The sequence below is a fragment of the Puma concolor genome, chromosome B2 (assembly GCF_028749965.1).
Source record: "Puma concolor isolate L17-30 chromosome B2, mPumCon1.1.hap2, whole genome shotgun sequence".
Lineage (NCBI taxonomy): Eukaryota > Metazoa > Chordata > Mammalia > Carnivora > Felidae > Puma > Puma concolor.
In genome coordinates this window covers 72,724,625-72,738,194 of record NC_141671.1, presented here as the reverse complement: position 1 = coordinate 72,738,194, position 13,570 = coordinate 72,724,625, and the positions used below count along the sequence as shown (strand labels likewise).

At 36.7% G+C, this 13,570-nt stretch overlaps 1 long non-coding RNA gene across 1 annotated transcript in view; it reads right to left on the bottom strand.

Annotated features, from left to right (window-relative positions):
* The window catches only part of LOC147581044 (uncharacterized), a 112,620-nt gene extending 99,404 nt beyond the window's left edge, over nt 1-13,216 (bottom strand). The window contains exon 1 of the long non-coding RNA XR_015251340.1: nt 12,800-13,216. This is a non-coding gene — a long non-coding RNA (uncharacterized LOC147581044). The remainder of the gene's footprint in view (nt 1-12,799) is intronic.
* Between the last annotated feature and the right edge of the window lie 354 nt (nt 13,217-13,570).

Below are 13,570 nucleotides of genomic sequence, written 5' to 3'. Positions count from 1 at the left end.
TAGCATCACACTCTCCAGTTCCATCCACGTTGCTACAAAGGGCCATATTTCATTCTTTCTCATTGCCACGTAGTACTCCATTGTGTACATAAACCACAATTTCTTTATCCATTCATCAGTTGATGGACATTTAGGCTCTTTCCATAATTTGGCTATTGTTGAGAGTGCTGCTATAAACATTGGGGTACAAGTGCCCCTATGCATCAGTACTCCTGTATCCCTTGGGTCAATTCCTAGCAGTGCTACTGCTGGGTCAGAGGGTAGATCTATTTTTAATTTTTTGAGGAACCTCCACACTGTTTTCCAGAGTGGCTGTACCAGTTTGCATTCCCACCAACAGTGCAGGAGGGTTCCTGTTTCTCCACATCCTCTCCAGCATCTATAGTCTACTGATTTGTTCATTTTGGCCACTCTAACTGGCGTGAGGTGTGGTTTTGATTTGTATTTCCCTGATGAGGAGCGACGTTGAGCATCTTTTCATGTGCCTGTTGGCCATCTGGATGTCTTCTTTAGAGAAGTGTCTATTCATGTTTTCTGCCCATTTCTTCACTGGATTGTTTTTCGGGTGTGGCGTTTGGTGAGTTCTTTATAGATTTTGGATACTAGCCCTTTTTCTGATATGTCATTTGCAAATATCTTTTCCCATTCCGTTGGTTGCCTTTTAGTTTTGTTGATTGTTTCCTTTGCTGTGCAGAAGGTTTTTATCTTCACGAGGTCCCAATAGTTCATTTTTGCTTTTAATTCCCTTGCCTTTGGGGATGTGTCGAGTAAGAAATTGCTGAGGCTGAGGTCAGAGAGGTCTTTTCCTGCTTTCTCCTCTAGGGTTTTGATGGTTTCCTGTCTCACATTCAGGTCCTTTATCCATAAAATGGACATTTTAATATGAACTCTTCTGATCCATGAACATGGGTTATCTATGGGATATAAACTTATGTCAATCTCTTTAATTGACGTCTTATAGTTTTATGTATAGATCTTTCATTTCCTTGGTTAAATTTATTGCTACGTATTTTATTTTTTTGCATGCTATTGTAAATGGGCTCATCCACTCATTTTTTTTTCAAGAGAGTTAATTGTTAGTATAGAAATGCAACTGATTTTTGTATGTTGATTTTGTATCCTAAAACTTTACCCAATTCATTTATTAGGTCTAATCGTTTTTTGAGAGTCCTTAGGATTTTTTATATACAAAATCGTGTCATCAGCAGAGATAATTTTAATGTTTTCTTTCTGAGCTGGTTGCCTTTTATTTATTTTTCTTGCCTAATTGCTCTGGCTAGGACTTACAGTATTATGTTGAATAAGAGTGATGAGAGTGGGCACCTTTGTCTTGTTCTTGACTTTAGAGGGAAGCCTTTTAACCTTTTAAACTGAATATGTTAGTTGTGAGATCATATATGGCCTTTATTATGTTGAGCTATGTTCCTTATATACCCAAGTTTGTTGAGAATTTTCATCATGAAAGGATGTTGAATTTTGTCAAATGCTTTTTCTGCATCTGTTGAGATGATTATATGATTTTTGTCCAGAATTTTGTTAATCTGGGGTATCACATTTACTGACTTCCATATGTTGAATCATCCTTGCAATCTCAGGGATAAATCTCACTTGATCATGATGTATGATCCTTTCAATGTGCTGCTGAATTTGGTTTCCTAATATTTTTTTTTAAGTTTTGCATCTATATTCCTCAAGGATATTGGCTTATAGTTTTCTTTTCTCTTAGTACCCTTATCTGGCTTTGGTATCAAGGTAATTCTGTCCTCATAAAATAAATTTGGGAGGGCTTTCTTCCCTTCAATTTTTGGAAGAGTTTGAGAATAACTGGCATACATTCTTTTTTAAATGTTCAGTAGGATTCAACTGAAGGCATCTGTCCTGAGCTTTTCCTTGTTGGGAGGTTTTTGATTACTGAGTCAATCTCCTTATTTATTATTGGTATACTCAAACTTTCTGTTTCTTCATGATTCAGACTTGGTAGATTTATGTTTCTAGAAATTTATTATTTCTTCTACATTGTCCAATTGGCAGGCATATCATTTTTTTAATGTTTATTTATTCAGAGAAAGGGTATACACAAACAAGGGAAAAGCAGAGAGAGGGGAGGAGAGAGAGAATCCCAAGCAGGCTTCAGGCTGTCAGTGTAGAGCCTGATGCAGGGCTCAGTCCCACAAACTATGAGCTGAGCTGAAATCAAGAGTTGGACACTTAACCAACTGAGCCACCCAGACACCCCTTTAGTAGTCTATTATTATCCTCTATATTTCTGTGATATCAGTTGCAATGCCTCCTCCATTTATAATTGTATTTGAATCCTCTTTTTCTGTTGGAAAGTCTAGTTAACGATTTGTCAATTTTGTTTATATTAAAGAAAATCAACTCAGTTTGTTGACCTTTTCTTTAAAAAAATTTTTTTAATGTTTATTTTTGAGAGAGAGATAGAGTGAGAGAGAGAGAAAGAAAGAGCATGAGTGGGGGAGGGGAAGAGAGATAGGGAGACACAGGATCTGAAGCAGGCGCTAGGCTCCGAGCTGTCAGCACAGAGCCCGATGTGGGGCTTGAACTCACAAACTGCGAGATCATGACCTGAGCCAAATTTGGATGCTAAACCAACTGAGCCATCCAGGGGCCCTAATCTTTCTATCATTATTCTATTCTCTATCTTATTTCTTCTCTGGTCTTTATTATCTTCTTCCTTCTGCTAACTTCGTTGTGTATTTGAGATATTTGTTGTTTTTTTTCTTAACGTAGTTATTTATCACTATAAACTTCCCTCAGCATTGCTCTTGCTATATAAGTTTTGGTATGCTGTGTTTCCACTTTTCTTTTTTTTAATGTGTTGATTTCCCTTTTAATTTAATCTTTGACTCATTGGTTGTTCAGGAGTGAGTTTAATTTCCACATATTTATGATTTTTTTCGTCTTTTCCCCTGTTACTAATTTCTAGCTTCATACCACTGTGGTTGAAGTTATACCAAATATCTTTTCCAATTTTTAAAAATTTGCTAAGACTTGTTATGTGTCCAAATATGTGATCTATCCTGGAGAATATTCTGTGTGTTCTTGAATATATATTCTGCTGCTATTTTATGGAATAGTCTATATATGTCTTTTAGGTCCATTTGTTTTATAGTGTTGTTCAATTTAGTTGTTTCCTTATCGATTTTCTGTCTAGATGATCTATCCACTGTTGAAAGTGGAGTATTAAAGTCCCTACTATTACTGTATTGTTGTCTATTACTCCTTTCAGATCTATTAGTATTTGTTCAATGTATTTATGTGCTCTGATGTTCAGTGTATATATATTTACAATTGTTTTCTCTTTTTGATGAATTGACCCCTTTATCATTACAAAATGACCTAGGACTCTTGTTACGGGTGTTAACAAAGCCTTTTTTACCTAATAAAAGTATGGCTACCCTGCTCCTTTTTGGTTTCCCTTTGCATGGAATAGATTTTTCATCTGTTCACTTTGAGCTTATGTGTGTCCTTGAAGCTGAAGTGAGTCTGTTGTAAGCAGCATATAGATGAATCTTTTTTTTTTAAACCATTCATCGACTCTATGCCATTTGATTGGAGAACTTTACCCATGTACATTTTAAATAATTATGGGTAGATAAGAACTCACTATTGCCATCTTGTTAATTGTTTTCTGGCTGGTTTGTAGTTCTTTTGTTCCTTTCTTCTGTGATTGCTGTGTTCCTTTATGAAATAACGCTTTTTCTATAGTGGTATACTTAGATTCCCTTTTTATTTTGTGTTTATTTACTATAGGTTTTTATTCCGTGATTACCCTTCAGCTTACTTGAGACGTCTTAAACTGATAACAGTTTAACTTTGAGCACATACAAAAACTCTTTTATTTCCTTCCCCACATTTTGTGTTCTTGATGTCACACTTCACATCTTTTTATATTATGTATCCATTAATAATTGTAATTATATCTGTTCCTAATACTTTTGTGCTTAAGCCTTTATACTAAAGTGGTTAAGACATCACCATATAACATTAGATAACATTAGAGTAACTGAATCTATATACTTGCCTTTGCCAGTGCTTTTAAAAATTTTTATGTTTTCACATTACTATTGGTGCCCTTTTGTTTCAACTTGAAGAACTTCTTTCAGCATTTCTTAGGCAGATTTAGTGATGATGAATTCCTTCAACCCTTGTTTGGAAAGTCTTTCTCTCACCCTTATTTCTGAAGGACAAATTTGATGGGTAACATATTCTTGGTTGGAAATTTCTTCCTTTCAACACTTTGAATATATCATTCCATTCTCTTCTGGCCTGCAAAGGCTCAGCTGAGAAATCTGCTTATGGGCGTCCCCATGTATAAGATAATTTTGTTTTCTCCTGCTGCTTTTAAAATTATTTCTTTTCTTTGATTTTAAATGGTTTTGTTATAATGTATCTTGGAAAAAATTTTGATTTGAAACTTTGAGGTGACTTAATAGCTTCGTGAACTTGGATGTCCAAATCTCTCCTCAAGTTTATGTTCTTAGCCATTAATTCTTTTTTTAAAAAATATTTATTTATTTGAGAGAGAGAGTGGGGGGTGCACAGAATCTGAAGCAGACTCCAGGAACTGAGCTGTTAGCACAGAGCCCGACATGGGACTCAAACTCACAGAGTGTGAGATCATGACCAGAGCTGGCCAGAAGCTTAACCGACTGAGTCACCCATGTGCCCCTTAGCCATTAATTTTTTAAATAAGCTTTTCATCTCTTTCTCCAACTCTTTTTCTGGACTCCAATGATATGTAGATTGTTTTTTCTTAATAGTGTCTATAAGACCTGTAGGCTTTCTTCATTCCTTTTCATTCTTTTCTCTTCTTTGATTAGATAATTTCAAATGACTTGTCTTTGAGCTCAGTGGTTCTTCTGCTTAATCTAGTAGTCTGCTGCTGAGGCTTTCAATCGAATAATTTAGTTCAGTGACTGTATTCTTCAGCTCCAAAGTTTGTTTGGTTCTGTTTTCTCTCTTTGTTGAAATTCCCATTTTGTTCTTATATTGTTTTCTTAACATCATTAAGTTGTTTATGTTTTCTCTTGTAACTTTCTGAATATCTTTAGAACAATTATTTTGAATTCTTTGTTGGGAAATTCCTGTATCTCCATTTCTTTGGGGCCAGTTATTGGAGGTTTACTGTATTCCTTTGGTGGAGTCATTTTTACCTGATTCTTCATGATCCCAGTAGTCTTGTATAGGTGTCTGTGTATTTGAAAAAGCAGTCACTCCTTCTAGGCTTTCTGGACTAAGTTTGGTAAGGAATGACTTTTACCGATAGGTTGGGGCATGTTGGAGCATTCTGTGACCCTGGGTCTACTGATGCAGGCCACCAAGAGCTGGGGTGTGTTATAGCACCAGATTGGGGAGGATATATTGACCAGCCTTTTGTGGTCCACAACAATTAGATGGTCTTTATTGAGCACTTTAGTGGTGGGGGCTGTCAGGATCCTCAGCAGTGCCTCCAGGTATAGTGGCTAGGAATGAGGGCAAGCAGGAGTAGTACCTGGAGCTGGAGCTTTGCATATGTTTGGTAGTAGGGGCCATCTACAGGTGCCTGTGTAGTGGTAGGGGCTAAGAGCAAACACATGTAGGGATGAGGGCCAGAGCAACCAGCAAGGGTCAGGGCCAACTATAAGCACACTGGTAGCTGTGGTGGTACTGGCTGTTGGTAGGTACTACTGTGACTTCAGTCCTCCCTGGGTGAGCCCATCACAGCGGAAGCCAGTGACAGTTGCCAGGCTGGTGGCAAGCAAATGCATAGCTGGAGGGATCAGCCCTGGGTATGCACACTGTTGTGAAAGTTAGCTGTGGAGGTGTAGTATAATGTCCTACACTCACATAGCCACAGAGGCCTGGGCTTCCAGTGTGGTTCCCAGTCTCTGATGAGAATGGGAATGGGGAGGGAGCAGGGTGGACTCAGGTGGCTGGTGTCAGCCAACACAAATACCTGTGGGGTAAAAGCTCGTGAAACCTGCAGGGGGTCTATGGCAGCTTTGTGGACTGTTGAGTTTCTTTGGTGGCAAAAGATGCTGAGGTCATTTGCAGAGCACATCACTGTGAAACTCAGTTATTCCCTCAGTATGGTCAATACTGGTAGATCCTGCGTTTCTTCATTCCTAGCTGTCTCTGTTTCAGCTTTGCTAATCTCTGGTTGGAGTGAAACTGAAGTGGGACCTTCATGTAGTATCTTGAAAATCTGGGGAAACTGGTTGCTCATCATGTTCTTCCTTTCCACAAAAGAGGAAATCTTTCTCATTAGGGAGTTCCTCTTGGTGCTCATCAAGGCTGGCTTGGTGGCTGAGATGATGCAGGCAAAATGAAGCTATTCGTCCTTCTCTTCGTGTGCTGTTATTTTCAAGGTTTTTGCTCTACTATGTTGCCAAAGTTTCTTAAGTTGAATCCAGAGCTCTCCCAAAGCTGGATTTTGAGATATAGCTTTTTAATTGGTCTTTGTTGGGAAGATGGAGTCTGGGGTATCCTATTCTGCCATGTTGGTGACAGCATTCTGGAACTTGGTCATTTGTTCTTCTCAGGGAGAACAGAGTCCTTCCATGTAGAATCTGACACCCAGAAGCCTACATATTTTTTCAGTTGTTGCAGAGTATGGTGAGTATCCTGGAAAATCTGTTTTTCTAAGGGGCACTTTCTAAGTTCTCATGAGGACAAAAAGATCTTCCGTAAGCCCAGAACTACAGCTCCAACTGCTTCACCAACAATTCTCTCCATTCTGGCATAGCTTGAGTTCTATTGGACTATTTGTCTTACAGTGAAAACTTTATCAGTCTTTTTGCCATTTTTCCAGCTAGCCAATATCAAGGACATTTGCCTTCTGAGTTAAAATGAGTAGCAAGACACAAGACTATTTTCAATTCTGGGCACTATTCCAAAAACATAGAAATTGGGAATGATTCTCTTGAGAGATTTCTAAGTATTGCAGGTATCATTTGGACATCAGCTATATATCCTGATATTTCTAGTTGAAATAGTAAGACATTATATACCAACTCCTCTTAAACTTGGCCTACCAAGGGCCTCACTTCTAGATACTATCATTTTGGGTAGCAGTTCCTTTTAAAAAATTGACTGTAAGACACTCAGTAATGATAACCAACATCAGTTATCTGCATGATAACTTTAGTCATAGTATCACATATTTTAGTACTAGATCTGTTGGAGCTGCATACAGTTATTATGATTCAGTCATCCTAATAATCCTTTATTCATTTTTTCCAGCTCTCATTTAATGGTCACTAATGAAAACATAATAAACACAGAGCTCCTAGCAATAAATATGTCCTGGGGAACTCAGTTCCTTGGCTTTTGCCTTGGCTTACCATCTAAAAATGCCTGTGACTCAGATAGTCTTCCACTAATACTGGTTTTCAGCTCTGTTTCTATTGTGTGATCAAGACATTGGATGTGTCCAGATCCAAGGGCCTTTCTCTCTCCAGTCTAATCAGTATGAAAAACATCCAACGTAGTAAATGCCACTTTAATTATAAGCTTGTTCCAACTGGATTAGAATCAAAATAAGCATGCTTAAGACAAAAACTGTATCTGAAAGGCAAAATTAGTAATTGAACTTCTGAGATAAAAATGGACTTCTATTTAATGATTAGTGATTTTCTTTTCTAATTCTTATTTTAATACTCTCGCTTCCACCATAAACCTATACTACCCTCCAATCCCATACGTTATGTATTAAGTAATTCAGTTCCCTTTTTAATTGTCTTTTATTTACCTTTCTCACATCACTTTGGGTTTACTGACTCCCCACTTCAGGGCATCCCAAGTTTTAGATGCAGATGCTAAGCACTGCAGAGAAGCCCTAACTGTAGAGCCCTAACTGTAGAGGTTAGTACGTAGAAACTAGTACGTACTGTAGAGGTTAGTACGTAGAAACTAGTACGTGGTGACTTTAGAGTTAGACTTAGTTTCAAATTCTGACTCCAACACTTAGTAATAGTATAGCTTGCACACAGTATTTATGTCTCTAAGCTTCCATTTCCTTAGTCACTAAACAGGAAGAAATCACATTTATTTCACAGGCTGGTTTTAAGAATAAATAAACTAATATAGGTCATGCCCTTGGCAAAAGACTGCCAAATTCTATAAGGTCACCTGACAAATGCTACTTATTGATGGGAGTAAAAGCATGCTCATCAGATCTATCTGTACATCTGGAATCAGCATGACTTGAGTTCAAATTCAGATCTGGCTCCTGAGAGTTACAAGAACTTGGTCAAATTGATTAATTTCTCTTTGCTCTGTTGTCTCTTTTGCAAAAGGGGAATAAAAACACCTGTCTCATAGGAATAATTTCTAGGATCTATGTTGATTAATACAAGCTTCTTACTAAAAGATCAGTATCAGGCTATACAGTATCAGGCTTTGTACATATAGAATAAAGTGACCATCATACATCTTCCTCTGAAATACCCTGATAATGAGAATGAAACAGGACTATCATCTTGTAAAGGTTTCCAGGGGCAGTTACTCTTGTATCCCATGGCCATAACTATCACCTTCTTTTCAAATCATTCAGTAACAGATTTTTTTTACTTTACGTGAGGTTCTCTGTGATTAGAATAGGTAGAGTTTTCTCGCTTTGTATTCACTCTACAGATGCAGATTATAATAGGAAGGAAACCAGTATAGCTGAGCTTAGGTTGAGGCTGATAACAGATTCCAGAAACCACAGTGGCCTATTGTTGATAATGTTGAAGAACTAGATGCTTCAGATGTTCTAAAAACAGGATTCCTTTTTCTATGTAGATATAAAAATACTACTTAGGAACCAACTACATTTTAACAGGCTATATAAAAAAGAACAAGTAAGCTATTTATTTTACCATTAGCAAAGGGCCTTGTCGTAGGTTGTATGACTGTCCCCATTTGCTGCTGCTCTCAGTGAGGTGACTATACGTTTGCATTTCCATTAATATCAGGTTTCATTTAGCTTGATATGGCCAATGAAATGTGAGCAGTACGCCCCTTCCAAACAGAAGCTTTAAGAGCCACTGCTAATTCTTTGCTCTTGAGAATTCCTTCAAAGAATCCTAATGGTTCCTTTATGTGGGTCAGAAGTACGTGATGGTCACTGGACTTGACTGGTCTCTTCTAAGCAATGCTGCAAAGATCAGTACAGTATATCTAGCACTTCACTTTAGAATGGAGAAACACTCTGTTTTCAGTCAACACAAACTTGTACACAAGTGTATGTGTACACACACATATGCCTCATATACATTTATTTTTTCTAGACCATTGAGTAAATTTCCCTGCCTTTTGTTACCTTATGTGAGATAATTTAACTTCTTAATGCAGTTGGAAAATGTGGTGCAAATGATACTGTAGTAAATGAAAGAACTTCATCAACTTCTAATTAGAAATTGAATCACTATGTGAATAGCATAATAAAATAGCCTGCTTTTAGTAATCTACAACAGAAATTGGTTCACAGAAGACTTTACTGAAAGGATAAGATTTAAAAGCTCTAATTAAATTTATTTTAAGATCTATCTCCTTAACTGCCAGACCAGCACTGTCCGATAGAACTTTTCATAATGAGAGAAGAATCCTCTATTTCTACTGCCCAATATGGTATCCACTAGCCACATGTGGCAGTTGAGCATTGGAAATATGCTAGTACAACTGAGGAACTGAACTTTAATTAAACTTATACTTAAATTTAAATAATCACTTATAGTTAATAGCTACTGGATTGGGCGTTCCACCCTAGACCTTACATTGGAACGTTATCTTTTCCTAATAATTGAAAAACTCTTTCATGTTACTATATTTGGCACTAAGAAACATGTATGTGTATATATGTGTGCATGTGTATATATATGTACATATCTGTATCTTTCTAGTTATCTCTCTATGCAAGTATACCCTTTTATATTCAGGCGCTCATATCACCGTAGATGCAAGAAAATATTGCCTGATCTGTTTCAGACTGAAATGGGTACTCTCAATTCAGAGCTAATCAGCTTCATGGAGCAAATATTATAATAAGGCTTTTCCCGATAGTCCTAATATGCAAGCAGATAGTCCCACATCCTAGAATCGTAAGTCAAAGACATTCTTATTTGGTTCATCAATTGACCTAGAAAGAAATACTCCCAAATTATCCTGACAACTTCCAATATTGTACTTCTAAATCTCTATACTTTAGCTTTTTATCTTTATACTGGAAATTAGATTCCCAATTTCCTCAAACAAGCAGATTTGGTTTGCCCCAGTCACTGAATTGAAACTGAACTATAGTTCCATCTCACTATACAATTAAATAAGAAGCTTGTGCCCCATTTTCAAAAGATTCACCTCACTGCAAAGGTATAATACTCTGGGGTCTACTGTAATGGTTAAGACCATGGGGTTTGGAATAGTAATTCTTGATATAATTATTTGTGAAGACTGGAGGCTCATGTATTATTAGGGACACTTGGACACTGATTCTTTTCACTTTCTATGGCTTTGCCTTACTTGGTGAACTCTCTTAGGGGCTAGAGGTAAGGAAATCCTCTTCAAGACAGGCCGTGCTGGTCACTGCCTGGAGAGGTTCTTTATCCTTGGCTAATTAACTAAGACATTTAATCTATTCTTAATGAGGGTGTGGTATGTTCTTTCCCTTTTAATTATAGAGCACCAGAAAGACCTGGCTCTACTTCTTAATCACAATATGAGAATTAATTCATCTATAGGACTTAGCATAGCAAATAACTAATATCATTCTCCCAATAATTGGTGATTGATGTTGTTTTGTTTTTATTGAATTTTAAAATTAAATGTAATTTTACTCAAAGAACAACGACAAAACTTCTAAGGAGCATAATATCTTTTGGAATAAAGTAAAAGACTATTAGATAGAAAGAGATAAAGCTACACCAAGCATATTGATACCAAAAGTATTACCAAATGTAAAGTTTTATAGTTTTCTATTAAAAAACAAAATATGATGTGGGACATCTGGGTGTTTTAATTGGTTGAGCATCCCACTCTTGACTTTGGCTCAGATTATGACCTCACGTTTTGTGATTTTGAGCCCCATGTTGGGCTCTCTGCTGACAGTGCTGAGTCAGCTTGGGATTCTCTCTCCCTCTCTCTGCTCCTCCCCCACTCAAGCTCGCTCATGTGTGCTCTCTCTCTCTCTCTCTCAAAATAAATAAATAAAAACGTAAAAAGAAATATGAAATGACTAAGTTAATCAGGATCCCTTCTACAGACAAGCCAGGTATTACCAACCTTGACTTTTATCCATCTGAGGATAGGAAATTAATGAAAGAATATAAAGAAGGAAAGTTGAGGCACTGAGGTTTCCATATGTTTGTGGTTGTTCATGTGGCAGAACATAAAATTTCTCCCAGATTATGTCTCGAGTTCCCTCAGCTCAATTAGGGTATATTCATAAACCTCTAAGGTACTTGCCCCCATGAGCAGTGGGTCCCACAGGAAGCTCCCTGTGTGGTCTCAGAGATCCTCTCTGAAGACCAGAGGCAGAGAGTGCTAGTCATCAAGTCTTCTCACAATAGAGAAGTCATGCCACCAGTAGGATTAGCCTCAAATATACCAGATAACACATTTGAGTCAGATTTTCTTAACTTGGAAACTAAGACAGTATTAAAAATGTATTAACTCTTTCAAACACTATCCTGAAAAAGATATCCAAAGTGGCTGACCAGCATCAGCACCTGACTTAAGCAATGAAGAATTCAAATTTATAGCAAGACAATACTAAAACATGGGAGTAGATATTTTGCAATATTTAATGTAAACTATCAATCTTATATTACTCGTTTTTAATATAGGATACAAATCCAGATTATTTATTTCTTGGGGCACCTGGCTGGCTCAGTGGGTAGAGCATGCAACTCGGTCTGAGTGTCATGAGTTTGAACTCTATGTTGGGCATAAACTTTACTTTAAAAAAAGATTATTTCTCAAGATATAAATGGAGCAGAAATCAGAACATGGATTTATCAGGAATAGGTTACATATTTGTTGTATCTTTATTCCCCAGGGAAAAAGTGTAAAACTGTGCAGCTAAAGCATCAACTTGATTGCTTAATGATGGTTAACATTTAAGAATTTGCTCTGGGGGAAATAAAGTGGAAATTTAAAAAGTGTTGCACCTTGCCATTACTGCAGGGTTTCTCTATTTCCAAATGAGGACACAAGCGGAAAATGATGGGGGGGGCACCTGCTCGTACATATTATATTCAGTCAAATCCTCTTCCCTTATTGCTTCCGTAGATACATGCTGCTTTAACTGCATAGATGGCTTTGTTATTAAGCTGTTAGTCTAAATTTTTCCTATTTAGCAAATATTTCTGTAGTTCTTGGAAGCAAAATGCCTACATGTGCATTTAGATACAAAGATATTTTTACCAATCAGGATAGCAATTTATTCCAAGCTGCAGAGTCACCCCCTCTAAGGAAATATTGACTCCTCTCATTATTGATAATGTACACACTTCCTCTCTTGCCAGATGACATTCTGGTCTAGCCCTTTACTTCTGAACCCCAGCAAAGGGTCTATAATCCTGTGAGATGAGTCTAATTATGTTTTAGGGCATATTCGAGTGCCAGCAATAAACAAAATAAGAGCCCACCCATAATAACAACAGCAATCGTCAGAACAGCCATTTAAATTAACACCTTTAATCAAGCAACCTAAACATCATAATGCAAAAGTAGAATAGAATTTAAATTTAAATCAACATTCCAACCCATAAAAAACAGGGAGGTGGGAGTGAAATTGACAAAAATACTTTTACTTTACCCATGTAAACATCAGACTGTTTTTCTCCCTAGGCTTGCTTTTCTTTCTTTGGCATGACAGTTCTGATTCTTCAGCCTCCCCATGAAGAAGAGAAAAATTCCCTTGAAGCTGAACTAAATTCATCAGCAAATGAAATTACATTCATTTGATAAAATGCTAAATGGAAAAAGGCAGGTTTATTTTAAGCCGTCAACAGGCTGTTGTAGTTAATCATGCACAGTGCAGAAGACAGGAGTTTGGTTGCTAAGAAAATGGTTGGCATGTTTCCACGAGATCCATGTGATGTGAAATGCATCTGCTCGCTTTAACAGTGAAATAGAAAAAAATAAAATAAACACTTCAGGGTATATTTGGTGAGTCACTATGGAACACAAGGCCAAAATAACTTCTGTGTTGTCAGTTTATTTTATACAACCTTATTATGATGTTAGCCTTTTCTTATAATTCAAAAAATTTCAATTTAATAGTGATATTTTGTTAGAAATTTGATAAATATTGATTGTAGAGAAATTAGAAAATATGAAATCTGCCACATCACATGTAAATACAAATATCAATATCTAATGCCTGGTGCATGCATCGTAGGGGCTCAATATTTATTTGGTGAATATATATTTTATTTACATATATGGGATCATAATGTATACACTTTTACAACCTGTTTTTTGTTCATTAATTTATCATATTTTTATGTTATTAAATATTCTTTAACATTATTTTAATAGTTTCATTATTATAGGACACATAGTTGTTGCCTTGTAAAACTTTTGT